The sequence below is a fragment of the Toxorhynchites rutilus genome, chromosome 2 (genome assembly GCF_029784135.1).
Source record: "Toxorhynchites rutilus septentrionalis strain SRP chromosome 2, ASM2978413v1, whole genome shotgun sequence".
NCBI classification, from domain to species: domain Eukaryota; kingdom Metazoa; phylum Arthropoda; class Insecta; order Diptera; family Culicidae; genus Toxorhynchites; species Toxorhynchites rutilus.
In genome coordinates, this window is record NC_073745.1 from 120,281,057 (window position 1) to 120,294,803 (window position 13,747).

The 13,747-nt window shown below is 38.4% G+C and overlaps 1 long non-coding RNA gene across 1 annotated transcript; it reads left to right on the top strand.

Moving 5' to 3' along the window:
- Positions 1-11,415: 11,415 nt before the first annotated feature.
- On the top strand, positions 11,416-12,645 carry LOC129771566 (uncharacterized). Its single transcript, XR_008742407.1, has 3 exons — positions 11,416-11,914; positions 11,990-12,092; positions 12,157-12,645. It is a non-coding gene; the product is annotated as an uncharacterized LOC129771566 (long non-coding RNA).
- The last annotated feature ends 1,102 nt before the right edge of the window (positions 12,646-13,747 follow it).

A 13,747-nucleotide genomic window follows, 5' to 3' on the forward strand; every position in this document is an offset into this window, starting at 1 on the left:
AAGAAGGCAGCTCAAAAATATGGAGTGCTTTGTAGAATAAATCGTTTCTTGACTTTTGAAAGCAAAATAACGATCTACAAAGCGCTGATCGCTCCACATTTTGATTATTGTGCATCTGTACTATTTCTTGCAAATAAGAGACAGATGCAAAAAATGCAAATGTTGCAAAACAAGGCTATGCGCCTGATATTGAGATGTGATCGACGAACTCCGCGGAGATTCATGCTAGAATGCCTACAATGGATGTCAGTCAGTCAGCGTATTGAATATTGCACGCTCACGTTTATATACAAAATGACTAATAATATGACGCCGAATTACCTACGAAACACTATAATGTATGGAAGAGACATGCATCGATATAATACAAGACAAGCAAGCGACCTCAGAACCATGAACTTCCGAATGTCGTGTACCCAAAATTCAATTTTTTATAAGGGATATCGACTGTATAATACCTTACCCAATGAGGCAAAGACAGCAACAAGCCTTCGAATGTTTCGTAGTATTTGTAAAGAGTTTTTGAAGCATGATTTAAATTTTTGACCTGGTGTGTAATCAATGTTAGTATGTAAGATGACGAAGCTATAACGGATTAATTTTTTTTTGTGCTTTTGTCTTTTTTATCATTAGACTATGATGATGGTGGTATTTTATTTGTTTGTACTCGTTTTTAATTTATTTATTTTTTTTATACATTTCGAGTAGTCTACAAGAGTTTGAGCATCGTGCACGTGAAACGGCATAGAGAAGCTTAACATTGAGCATTGGCTAAAAAAATGGTTCTGTTTTTAAGAAAATCATATTCTAAGGGATTGAAAGTGGAAATTGCGAACAAGCTAGGGATAGCTCAACCGGAATTCTTGTAAATTTTTCTTTTTTACAGATGATTGACGAGATCTTTCTGTGTTGTGGCAGATCTCATTGCAGATTCAGATTGAAGCGATTATACCCCAGTTTGAATGGAGGGCCTGAAGTATCGGCTGGAATTAGGCTTAGGTTTGCTCAGCTGTCTGGTCTCGAAAACGATTAACAGATCGTTGTCGGGTATCCAGTAAAGCGGGATTTCCTTTGTAAATTCAAAGCTGGTATGGATATAGGTATTAGGTTCGATTCCTGATCGGTCAAGGGTCTTCCCGGATTGGAAATTCTCTTGACATGCCTTGGAATATCTAGCGTTCATATAATGCCTTTACTTGCTCTTTCGAGTGACAATCTATGTATATGCTCTTAACTAATATACTGGTTTTGTTTGTATTATAAAAGAGTTTGTATTATAAAAGAGTACTGTTTTAGGTGTAGGTGCATGTGTGTGTGTTTTTTTTATCTTTAGACTATGATGATGATGGTATGTTGTTTTTATAATTTTTTTTTCTTCAATTTTTAATAATTTTAGTTATTAGATTAGTTTAAAAATAATTGTGAAGTCTACAAGAGTTTGAGCATCGCGCGCGTGAACCGGCATAGTAAAATTTGAAACATTGAACATTGGCAAAAGTGATTTTTTTCTTTGTTTTTGTTTTGTTTAATAAGATCGATCCATTCCAAGGGATTGAAAGTGGAAACTGAAAAGAAGCTAGGGATAGCTCAACCGGAATACTTGTAAATTTATCCTTTTGACAGATGATTGACGAGATCTTTCTGTGTTGTGGCAGATCTCATTGCAGATTCAGATTGACGCGATTATACCCCAGGTTGAATGAAGGGCCTGAAGTATCGGCTGGAATTAGGCTTAGGTTTGCTCAGCTGTCTGGTCTCGAAAACGATTAACAGATCGTTGTCGGGTATCCAGTAAAGCGGGATTTCCTTTGTAAATTCAAGGCTGGTACTGACATAGGTATTAGGTTCAATACCTGATCGGTCAAGGGTCTTCCCGGGTTGGAAATTCTCTTGACATGCCTTGGGAGAGTTACTGGGCCTGAAGTGTCGGCTAGAATTAGGCTCGGGGTTGCTCAGCTGTCTGGACTCGAAAGCGATCGCATTAGTAGATCGTTCTCGGGAATCTAGTAAAGCGGGAAATCCCTTGTAAATTCATGGCTAATGCTGATATAGGCATTGGGTTCGATTCCCGATCGGTCAAGTGTCTTCCCGGATTGGAAATTCTCTTGACATGCCATGGAATATTTAGCGTTTAGATAATGCCCTTACTTGTTCTTTTGATAAACAATCTATGCCAGTGGTACAACCGGACCGTTTTTTGTTTTTAACTAGCTTACTGGTTGATTTGATATTACAAAGAAACTCCTCCATATAATTATCCACAAGATAACTCGTCCAGCTCAAACCTATGTAGGGGAAAGAGGTGGGACCATCATCATATTATATATTGATGAGGAGACTCATATATTGATGACAAACTCAAGTTCAACACTCACATTGGCAATGTCATCAAGAAAATTGCCATGAAGTATGGAATCATATGCCGATTGAAAAACGATTTAACTATTTGCAGCAAAATACAGCTATACAAATCAATCATCTCTCCTCATTTAGACTTTTGCTCTTCCATTTTATTTCTGGCCAATGAAACACAAATATCGAGATTACAGCGTTTGCAAAATAAAATAATGCGGTTGATACTAAAATGTAACAGATTCACTTCTTCATCTTTAATGTTGGACGCTCTGCAATGGTTATCCGTGAAGCAAAGGAATGTTTATTTAACTATGGTGTTCATTTTCAAAGTAGTTAAAGTAGTTAAAGGCCTGCGTACATACAAGGTTCAGAAGGCTCCTAACCGCGACGAAAGACAAAACATGGTGGGGAAGACGCGAGCCCGGAAGCTGTACACCGAAATGCTGACGAAGCCGCATTGTCTGGTAATGGACGACGAAACCTACGTCAAAGCGGACTTTCGTCAGCTGCCGGGCCTGTTGTTCTTCTCCGCAGAGGACAAATTCAGCGTTCCGGAGGAGATTCGCAAGCAGAAACTATCCAAGTTTGCCAAAAAGTACATGGTGTGGCAAGCGATCTGCTCTTGCGGAAAGCGGAGTGCCCCCTTCGTGATGACCAGCATGGTAAACGGCACGGTTACTACCACTATTGAAGCAGCACGAGGGCCCGACCATCTTCTGGCCGGATCTCGCTTCGAGCCACTATTCAAAGGACGTGTTGGAGTGGTACGAAGCCAACGGGGTCACCTTCGTGCCAAAGGAAATGAACCCGCCCAACGCGCCGGAGCTTCGCCCAATAGAGAAATATTGGGCGATTATGAAGCAGGCCCTCCGGAAGAACCCAAAAGTTGTCAAATCGGAGGCGGACTTCAAGAGAAAATGGATTTCTGTTAAAAAAAAAGACGGGTGGGTAATGTCGGGGACATAACCGGAGTGACGTAGGACTATACAAAGGGGACAGCTTTTGTGAAATATATATTTTAAATATATTATATTATTTTCTTCTCCTACGTGAATATCTACCTATCTACCTGAAAAATTGATTAGTTTACTGTTTACTCTTTATGAATATGTTGATGGTTCTGAAAAGAACCTTTGGTGTTGTGTTTTTGTTATCACTCGATATTCCCATCTTGTTCGGTTAAACCTTCCTGTTTAGCTATTGCGTTTGCCACTCGCCACAGCTTTCACAGTTGGAAAATTTCTTCCCATCCAGCTTGTGACATATTGTTCAGTAAATTACATTTAATGCGACGTGCCAGAGAAACACTTTGCCACTCGCTGAAACTAATTGTTGCCTTGATGAGCGCCGAACCGAAGCTGCTCTGTTCTTGATGCGGGTTTTCTGATCGTCGTGAGCAGCTTTGCAAGCCAACTCGAGCACTTCGACGGCCGAAACTCTATAATCGCTGTTAGGTATACTGGTGCTCCGGCACCAATCCGTTCGGCCTTGTTACCCTTGCGGAGCAATCAGTAAATGCGACCAACAGGGAACTGGAGACCTGCACGGTTCGAGTGAGACTTTGCCTTTCCCTTAACTTGTCCTCCTTTGTTACGTCCACGATGCCGATGCCGTACAACCACACGGGTTTACGGTTTGAAAGAAAATAAGATATTTTTTTGGGGTCCGCGTGTATTATACTCTAGCAGAACACACTCACAGGATAGAGACAAATCGGCAGATTCAGCCAAAGGGGCGAGTCCAACGAGACGAATGAATGAGCGTTAAAAGGGAGCGATGGCAAAAAAATACATAGAGGCGAATGAACTGCAAAGTTTAAAGCCTCTTAAAAACAAAGAAAGAAAGAAAGAAAAAATACATTCATTACGATTTGTTCGCACGTTGGATTCACATGCAGGCTAGAAAAGGTCCTTTTCAGGATCACAAAATTATCTTCAATCTAAAGAGTTTATTGTTTTGTTATCACTCGATATCTCCATCTTGTTCGGCTAAACCTTCTGTTTAGCGATTGCATTTGCCACTCGCCACAGCTTTCACAGTGGGAAAATTTCTTCCCATCCAGCTTGTGACATATTTTACAGTAAATTACATTCAATGGCACGTCGCATTACCACCACTCAGTATCGGATTGGAGGTAATTTTAACCTGTAATTGAACATTTGCGATGACAGTGGTACAGTGTCGACTTTCAATGTGGGGTCATAATTTGGACCCCGAACTCTATGTTTACAAAAATGTCCAACTAAATATGTCGAATTACAGGTCCGTCCAATTAGCTAAATGTCGAGATAAGTGTAAATTACTGTACTTTCAATCTAGAAGCAATTCTGCCAAATTCACATACTCATCATATCCTGGCAAACAAATTATGAAAAAATCAATTTGTGTTTTATTATTATTTTGGATATTGTTTTAGAAAGCATTGAACTGTATTTCCTAAACTCTTTTTTGGAAGGTTTAATGGCCCTGAAAAGCGCCTTGTTTTATGGAATGGTTCCAATTTACAAAACTTTGTACTCGTGGTTTTGAAAAAAACCATTTCGAACGCCCTCGATGCCGCCTTGTTCTGGATTTGCCACCAAAGCAGTTTGTATAAAGAACAAACTTTTTTCTTCTGCTACCTGATGCCGTTTTGCGATTGCGTTTGCCACTCGCCACACGCTGCAACTGCCTGTTGTTGTTTTGATGTGTTCTGTTCTGAATGCGGTTTTTCTTATCGTCGCGAGCAGCTTTGCCAGCTAACTCGATCACTTCGGCGGCCGAAACTATATAACGCCGTCTAGGTGGACTGGTGCACTGGTACTAACGCGCTCGGCCTAGCTACCCTTGCGGGGAACTCCAGATCAACACGGTTCGAGCGAGATTTTGCCTTTCCCTTCACTTTTCCTCCTTTACCATGTCCAGACATGGCTGCTTGGGTTGGTTTGTTGATGTGTTATGATGCGAACCGATGTGGTGTACGGTTTGAATGAGAATGATCGTTACGGCAGCGGAGCGGGGATTTTAAAGCTGACTGGCTGGCTCGAGAATTACGCATGTGTGAGACTGCGACCAATGTTTCGTTCATATTTTTTCTTTTTCCTTTCCAATCGTGCTTCATTCTATTTCGCTGCTGCTCTTGTTGCCCGTTTTGGTCAGTACGATTTGAGGAGCACAAAATGGACCAATCAAAAATGGGCACATAGTGCATTTTGACAATGCTTGATATTTCACAATTATTCAATTATTTATCTCAAGAAAAATGAAATGTTATTCGTTATGATAGATGCGTAGATATATTTCCTATCAATTGATGCAAAAACCTTTGCGATCTATTGAGAAATGCTCGAGTTATAAGCGTTCCAAATCTTGCATTTTTTTTCCTACTTGTTCAGTGCCTAGATTTCCATTTCACCCCCTATATCTTCCGGTTAGACGTAGTCCTACGTCAAAACTACAACCTGACGTTGTACAGAACGGACGGGGTAAAGAGGAAGGTGCGAGCATACCGGCTTGGGCTCGAAGTATGAATAAAATGAAAATGCCAAAAGTTGTTTAATAATTTTTATTTTACTGTCTAAAATTTTCAAAAGGATCGGTCTACTGGGCGAATTTCTACAGCGTTATTTCCGTGATGCAATTTGATGTGACACACCCTTTATTAAACGTGCAACAACACTTACAGAATTTAAGAGGCACTGTATTTCACACGTGAAAGCTGTGTTTCATTAACAGCCGACCGATATATTTTTAAATTTTATGACGAAGATTGTTACTGACGAAGTTTTATGCGAACGGATAATTTAATGTGGGATTTTTTTTTGCAGTTTGAGCATCGCGCGCGTAACACAGATATAAAGGATATTAAATTGAAAGTTTTCTAATTGCCGGTCTAGAAATTTTTCGTTAAGGTAATTTTCTCGATTTTTCTGGATAAGGATATTCATAGACAATCCAATACAAGGCTGGCGGTTGGGCTTGTGCTCTGGTGGACCACTTGGCTGCAAGGTCCTCGTCGGGAGCGTATCGGCTCTGTGCGGACACGACTGAGTATTGGCTTGTCATTTGACATTGCATTTTTTTGAACTTATATCTGTAAATAAAATCAGTTCGTTGTTTTTTTTTGTTTGTCAAACTGATTTCAATGCTGTAAAAAATAACTAAATTATCTTTTAGATAACTCGTCTTGCTCAAATCTCTGTAGGGCAAGGAGGCGGGACCATCATCATCATCATCATCATCATCATCATCATCATCATTTAGCTACTCCTTTTAAAAAAATTTATAGTTGCAAAAAATATATATTTTGTTTTCGTAATAAATGATCTTATTTGCTTTTTATAATTCACATGGTTTCGGGACCAGGGGAGCTATATATCTATATATACATAAAAATCTCGTGTAACGATGTTCGTGGTCGAACTTATCCGATTTTGATGAAATTATTCAGAAAAAACTTGATAGGAATGAGAATAGGTTGTAGACTATATACGATACCGTTAGGATATAGAATATTATATATTTGATACCGATTAGGGTGGCCTTATGCAGAAAAAAATCTCAATATTTTTTTCCTTCAATTTGGCTTCAAATAATTCATGTAACCACAAATTTGAACCCCCATACTCTATTTGTAATGTTGATTTTAGTATTTTTGTATAAACAATATTCAAATAATCTAACCGTTCTTCGTTTTTCAAACAGAACGAATTTATTCATGTTGTTAAATGACAGAAGGCGCTACGCAACTAACCTCACTTCGTTTGAAGTCAGGCATATCGCCGGCGAGCTGGAAATATTTTTGAATGAGTACAACGAATTATTGAAATACTTCAAATCACACTTGCTCTGTTTACAAAATGACAATCACGCTATTGTCATCAATCCTGATAAAACACCTGCTGAAGAGCACGTGTGAAAATTTGGTGTGCAAGCGTTGCTAGAATCATAGATGGCGACTGCACAGTGATGCGAGAAATTGTGATTCGAAGAAAAAACTATATTCTGGAATTCATCGTTGACGCACATCGTTCATACGACTCTCTCCATGTTCTTCTTCAATAGCACTAACTTTTCCAACGTTCGCCGTATCATCGTAGTATTACTTGCATCGTTTTTATCAGTACTTGGTTGATATTTCTATGCCAAGTAATACACCTTGAATGTATTTTAAGTGACTAGCTCTGGAACATGTGTGACTATAATGCAAGTCTGAAGGACCTCTTAGAAGAAAAACCTCCAGCTATTCTGAAGGGACAACAACATTAAACAACGAGACCCAACTAAAGGTAATTCATTCATTATGAACATCATTTCTCATTTTGAATTGCATCATATGATGATTATATATAATAAGGACAACGCCATTCCCACATATTGCTGGATGTATTCGGTTGAATGGAAGACACGAGGATTACCTCATACACACATTTTTAGTTTTATTAGTCGACAAAATCGATAGGCCCTGGAGATATCGATAATGTACTTTCCTTAGAAATTCCAGATCTGTCTATTGATCAACTACTAACCCGTATTCTAAAATCCGATCGAGTCAGAGTTACCCGAACGGAATGCAATTTTGCATTCTGTAATCCATTCGACTCAAAACCAAACGAGTTGTGCAAATGTGGCAAACTTGCCATACAATTCGACATAGCCGACATTGAGCTCCGTGTTCCATTTATGTGAACCAAAAATGGTTATGAATTTTCGGGTGGAATAAACACTCTTTTAAAACGGAAATTTCAAATGAAAAATTAGCTCTACAAATATGTTCTATCTAAAAAGGTAATCGTTTTGACGTTTGTTTTGCGACAAGACAAGGTTGCCACATGCAAAAGACGATTTCGATCGAATCGTGAAGACGAGTTTCAAATCAATCGGATTCTGGGATATGGGTGACTGTTCGATATTATTACCACAAAAATGGTTCATGCGTAGTTCTGAAACTTTTAATGCCTTGCATGGCGTTCAAGGCTTTTACCTAAAGATTGCCCCAACGACCAGGGTTGCCATAATAAAATCTGTGTTTTTGGTCTCAAAAAATTTGTTCGAAAATCTGTGTTTTTTCTCAGAAAATCTGTATCGATATCTGTATCAATCCTTTCTATTTTGTCTTTTGTCTGCTTTCAGCCACCACAGCAAAGAAATATACTAATACAGGGCCGACTAAATTATATACAGCCTCGGATTTATTTTCACTGTATATATTCGAATCCTGTATATAATGAGCCAAAAAATGTTTTTTATTCGTTTTTGATGCGTATATTTTAGAATTTAATTTTAATCCATCCCCTTAAAGCCAGGGAACACCTTTCTCACATGAAAAAAATTAATTTATACAGAATCTCTGAGGAGTTGATAGACGATCATATTTGATGAAAAAAATCCTTCTACGCATATGTTCGAGTTTCAAGATTGACAGAGTTATAGAACTTTTTTATTGTTTGTTGCCTAAAACTGGCTCTACATAAAAAAGTACAGTACGGAAGATGATTTTGTCGATTCCATTTGAAAGATGAAAAATCTAAATTGAATTGAACATTTTGGAAGGGAAAAACTCGAAAGTTAGCAATTTTCAATGTGTTATTCTTAACTTTATCATAAAAAATCATTTTAAACTTGTTTTTGATCAATTAAATCAATTAAAATCAATTTAAAGCTTTCTAACCGCTCTATGAAATTGTTCTTTGACACCCAAATTCTATCTTTCTTATTGTCGCTACAATATAGATATAAACAATTTCTGGTGAAAATTCAAGCTAAATTTTCAGAAATCACGATTTTTCCCCACTGTACTTATAATAGCCACTCAAATTTCACCTTAACGTTGAAAGGTTCTATTTGTTCAGAACTAACAGAAATGTCAAAAACTCGTACCTCTACACCAGGATATCCCCTTAATATTTTGACGTCCGCACGTTTCGTAAAAAAATATTCGCTTGGCTCTGGCAATTCGGATCACTTGGCTCGTCGCTGCCCGTTCTTGACATTATCGGGAAATTATAAATTGTTAAGCTGTTCCCTGTTGTTCCCTGTTCCCCTACTTTCATGAAATTTCCAACATATACATACTCAAATATTACAAACTTATCCATGTTCCCTACACTATATCTCCATGCGGGTAATCATCGAAAAAACGTTCTACTTTTCGGTCTATTTGAATTTTAATAAAAACACTGAAAAACATTCGGCCGATTAGTTCGGAAAACAGTATATTGAAATGCAAGAACTTTTATTTAAGTTTGCAGAAATATGAGTTTCGAAAGATATAATCGAACTTCTTCTTAATCCGAATAGTTAAAAAATACCTTTCCAGTTTTTTTAAGGATCCAGTTTTTTTAAGAGCAATCTTTTCGAAAAAATAATAGGCAACCCTATGTGAAGGCGAGTCCACATTACGCCGAATGATGCCGATCGGCCTGTACCGGGTGGCATGTTCGGTTCGTGACGTGATGTGAACCCCCCCATCGGGGGCAGTGCAGCTTAGTATTGAAAATGCTGGATGATGACGTGGCTTAGCAGCTTCTACTGCAATTCTATTTGGATATGCTGCTTTTCATCGTCGACGTCGTCGCATAGTGGTCCCTCAGAAATTCTTGGTGGCATTAAATAGAAAAATGAACAACAATGCCTGACCGAATGAATGGTCTAGTTTTGTTATATAACCTTCAAGGCATCTAGTATCACATATGGCAATAGTGTCCGTGACGATTTTCGTTGCGATAACGACGTGGCAACGTAGTGTTTGATGCAGTAAACCAGTGAAGTGAAAAACACGCATGCTTTTCAAATTTTGCACAATTGGTACTAAATATGTTAAAAAATAATGTGATGGTGTTCTGGATAGAAAATTTTATGCTGTTTTCGAATTTGTATTCCGCTTTTAGTTTAAAAAATTTTAAAGCTTTGAAATGCGTGTTTGAAACTAAGTACATTTTCTACATTAAATTTATACAAAAGTAGACCTACAAAAAATCTCCAAAAATCTCCAATGTTTTTTATAACAAAATGTCTTCCTTAAGGTCCCTTCTACACTTTCCCTTTATGGCTTCTGGCCAATTCTGACCACTTTGCGAAAAAATACCATAAATATGTTGATACCCCACACGTGTTGCTCGATTTTTTTAAATTTTATCCCCTCCCCCTGCACCCCTTTTTGGATTTTGGGCAAAATGAATATTGAAAACGTGTTCAGGAAGTTTGAAAACATATATTAAAACACCCCACACGTGTTTTTCCGGAGATTTCAAATTTTACCCCTCCCCCAGCCCTTGCTTTGGGGTTCATAACCAAAATGACTCAGAAATAGATTCAACACCTTCGAAATCCCCCGTACACCAATTTTCAAAGCATTTCCATTAATGTTTCTAGAATTTCTGTAGGCCAATGCGTCGCACAGGGGGCAAAGTTCAAAATTTTCAGTTTTTGTCGTGTTTGATATCAAAATGTATGTTTTCGGATACGCAGAGTTCATTTTTCAATTCGGTTTCACCAAAAAACCAAAAAAAAAAAGAGGAAAAAAATGATTTTTCAAACCATCGGTTGACTTTGAAAAATCGTAACTCAAAAACGGAAGAAAATGCCCCTGTGGTTTCGACATATATTTTGTGAAAAATTCTCAGCTTGTCAAAAAAAATATGAAAAAATATAGCGCCCTTGGTGGTTCATGTCGCTTGGTGGTTCATGGAGAGCAACGACGAATTGTACAGTCTACCTGAGCTAAAGCTCAAATACACTGTTTTTAAGATTGGGAAGACTTGGTAGAACTACGTAGTAACTTTCCGTAATTGACCCAAGTTAGCGAAATTGTGCAAAGTACGCAATCCATTCGCATTGTGCAAGTCTCGGTTATCGGTAAAATGAATTTCCATCATTAAATCGCCTTCAATGAGTTTTATTCTTTAGTCCGCAAAAATACCATCGCTAACTGGCAACGCAAGTGGAACGAAGATGAATTGGGCCGGTGGTTTCACTCGATTATCCCTAAGGGCGATTACACATTATCCGGTTTCTGCCGGACCGGTTTCAAAAAGCGCCGCTGGGTTTGGACGGAAAACCGGACAACAATGTGAAAGAGACCTCGCGCTACACAAAACCGTACATCTCTCATAAACACATACACGCATTTATTTATATGTGGATTTGACAGAATAAAATATTCCTGTTACACACAACGAATTTACGGAAAACCTTGAGAAAATACGAGAGCCGAATTATATTCCGGACAATAATGTCGATTTTGTGAGCAGTAAACTTCCAGTCATGCACGAAACGGTCGAGCTAGTGAAAAAACTTGCCTTTCGTAGCATCCGTAGCGAAGTGAGTTCCCCTCCTGGCGGCAGTGGTAACAGTGATGGTGGAGTGGTACCATGGTTCAAATCGATTGGAAAAGCTAGATAACGGAAGACGAAACGTATCAAATCGATGAGCGAATGAACAAAATACAAGGCCTCGAATGAATGTAGGATAATTAATCTGAATCAAGGAGCGGTGTCACCGTATATGTACGTCGAAATCATGTGAATTGATTTGGTAGACGATCGGGATAAGGATATCGTGGGTTTCTGTGTTTGGAAAGGTGGTTTGCCTTCGAGATGTAGAAAGATTTTGGATAGAATTGAAAAACCGAGAGAAATACCTTTGTTTTTTACAGCGCCAAAGATGCTTCAAAAAATAACAAGAATTGGCGATGAGGAACTCTTCACTGGTTTTGTTCTGGACAAACACTTGCGAGGCTTGATTGAGGAGTGGTAAAAGTATAAAAAGTCTTTGAAAATGGTCCGTTGCAAACATTTATATGGGCTTCTTTCTATGTTCCAGCAAAGTGATCTGTATTCGAAAGATGAGCTCCAGACAGAAAGTAACCACAGCTGCTGCGGCAACCACGAGCCTTCTCAAGTTTGCGTCCCTTGGAGAATACATACGGCCAAGTGATGGAGTGTGGAACCTTCTAGATGGTCTTGCTGTACTTTTTTCGGGTTCTGCGATACAAAAAGCGATAAAGCTTAAAATCGAGAAACGAAATCCCGCATCTACCATCGACGTAATAATTTTGTAGCAGTTTCACTTGTGTTTGATATCAATATCCTGGATAGAACCGAAAACGGAAGAAAACTCTTTTTTTAGAAACATTGAAAAACACTAACACAAACTATCACTAGCCAATAACAACTCAAATATCGACCATTACATGCACGCCGGACTCTTTAAAACGCCAGAAAATTTAATTGTAATAAGGTTTAGAACATCTCAATAATACTGAAATTTCAGTTCTGTTAAAATGTCAGTCGAGTCCTTATCATTTTTAACGCTAGCATTATTTGAATAAAAAAAATTAGTTCGTTTATTCTGATTCATTCGATTTTTTTTTTGCCTTTAATAATAATGCGTTCTCTTATGTAACTTGTAACTCATGTAACTTATTATAAAAAATATAAAAAAAAATAACGAAAACAAACTCATTATAAATTGTATTATAGATTTATTAAATTAAAATACATGGTTAGTTACGTTTGTGTCAGAATGAACGCTGTCTGCAACTGAAGATGCTACTAAAATTCCAGAAAAACTGTTTTCATCATTTTCCTTGTTGAATTGATTACGACGTTGAAAATGAGTTGGAATTTATTCCTAAGACTGTGTGTATTTCACTGTTGCAGTAATAATTTTTACGATTAAAATAACATCGTAGTTTTCCTTCAAACACTATCTCATTTATGCTTCCGCAGATCCTTGTTCAGAAACGCGATTAGCATAATCCGCAGCAGAGCAGCTTGTCAAGCGCCTTTCGTATCAACGCACAGCTGTTAATACGCGGATCCTGAGCGAAGAATACCGAATCTGATATGCCAACCGCTGGGTGTCGAAGAGCCGGTGCCGGTGCTTCGGCGTCGGACAGGGGAATTCTTGATCACTGGGCACAGATCGGACAGTTTGTACTTGAGTTCCTCGAGCTGAGCCTCCACCACCCCGTAGTCGATAGCGTCCCGGGTCAGGTCGAACTGTGTGGAATACTGAATAAGAATATTAGGAGAGAGCTATTTTTGTTCAAAATAACATAATCTGACCTTCACATTCAGCTCGATATAGTTGCTCAAAATCTGCCCGTTGGGCAGCGGAACATCTTGACCACCGAGTACCGAACCGAACAGTTTGGTCTTGAATTCCTCGAGCCGAGCCTTGACTACCTCTTCGTTGATCGCGTTCCGGGTGAACTGTGTGGAATATAGAATAAGAATATTATGAGGGAGAGCTATTTTTAATATGTTCAAATTAACAAAAACTGACCTTCACATTCAGCTCGATAAAGTCTCTCAAAATTTATCCCTTGATGAACCAGTTGGAGATTTGATTGACATCATCGAACTCATTTAGTAGCAATTTCAAATAAGGGAGCTTATCTATGAACAAA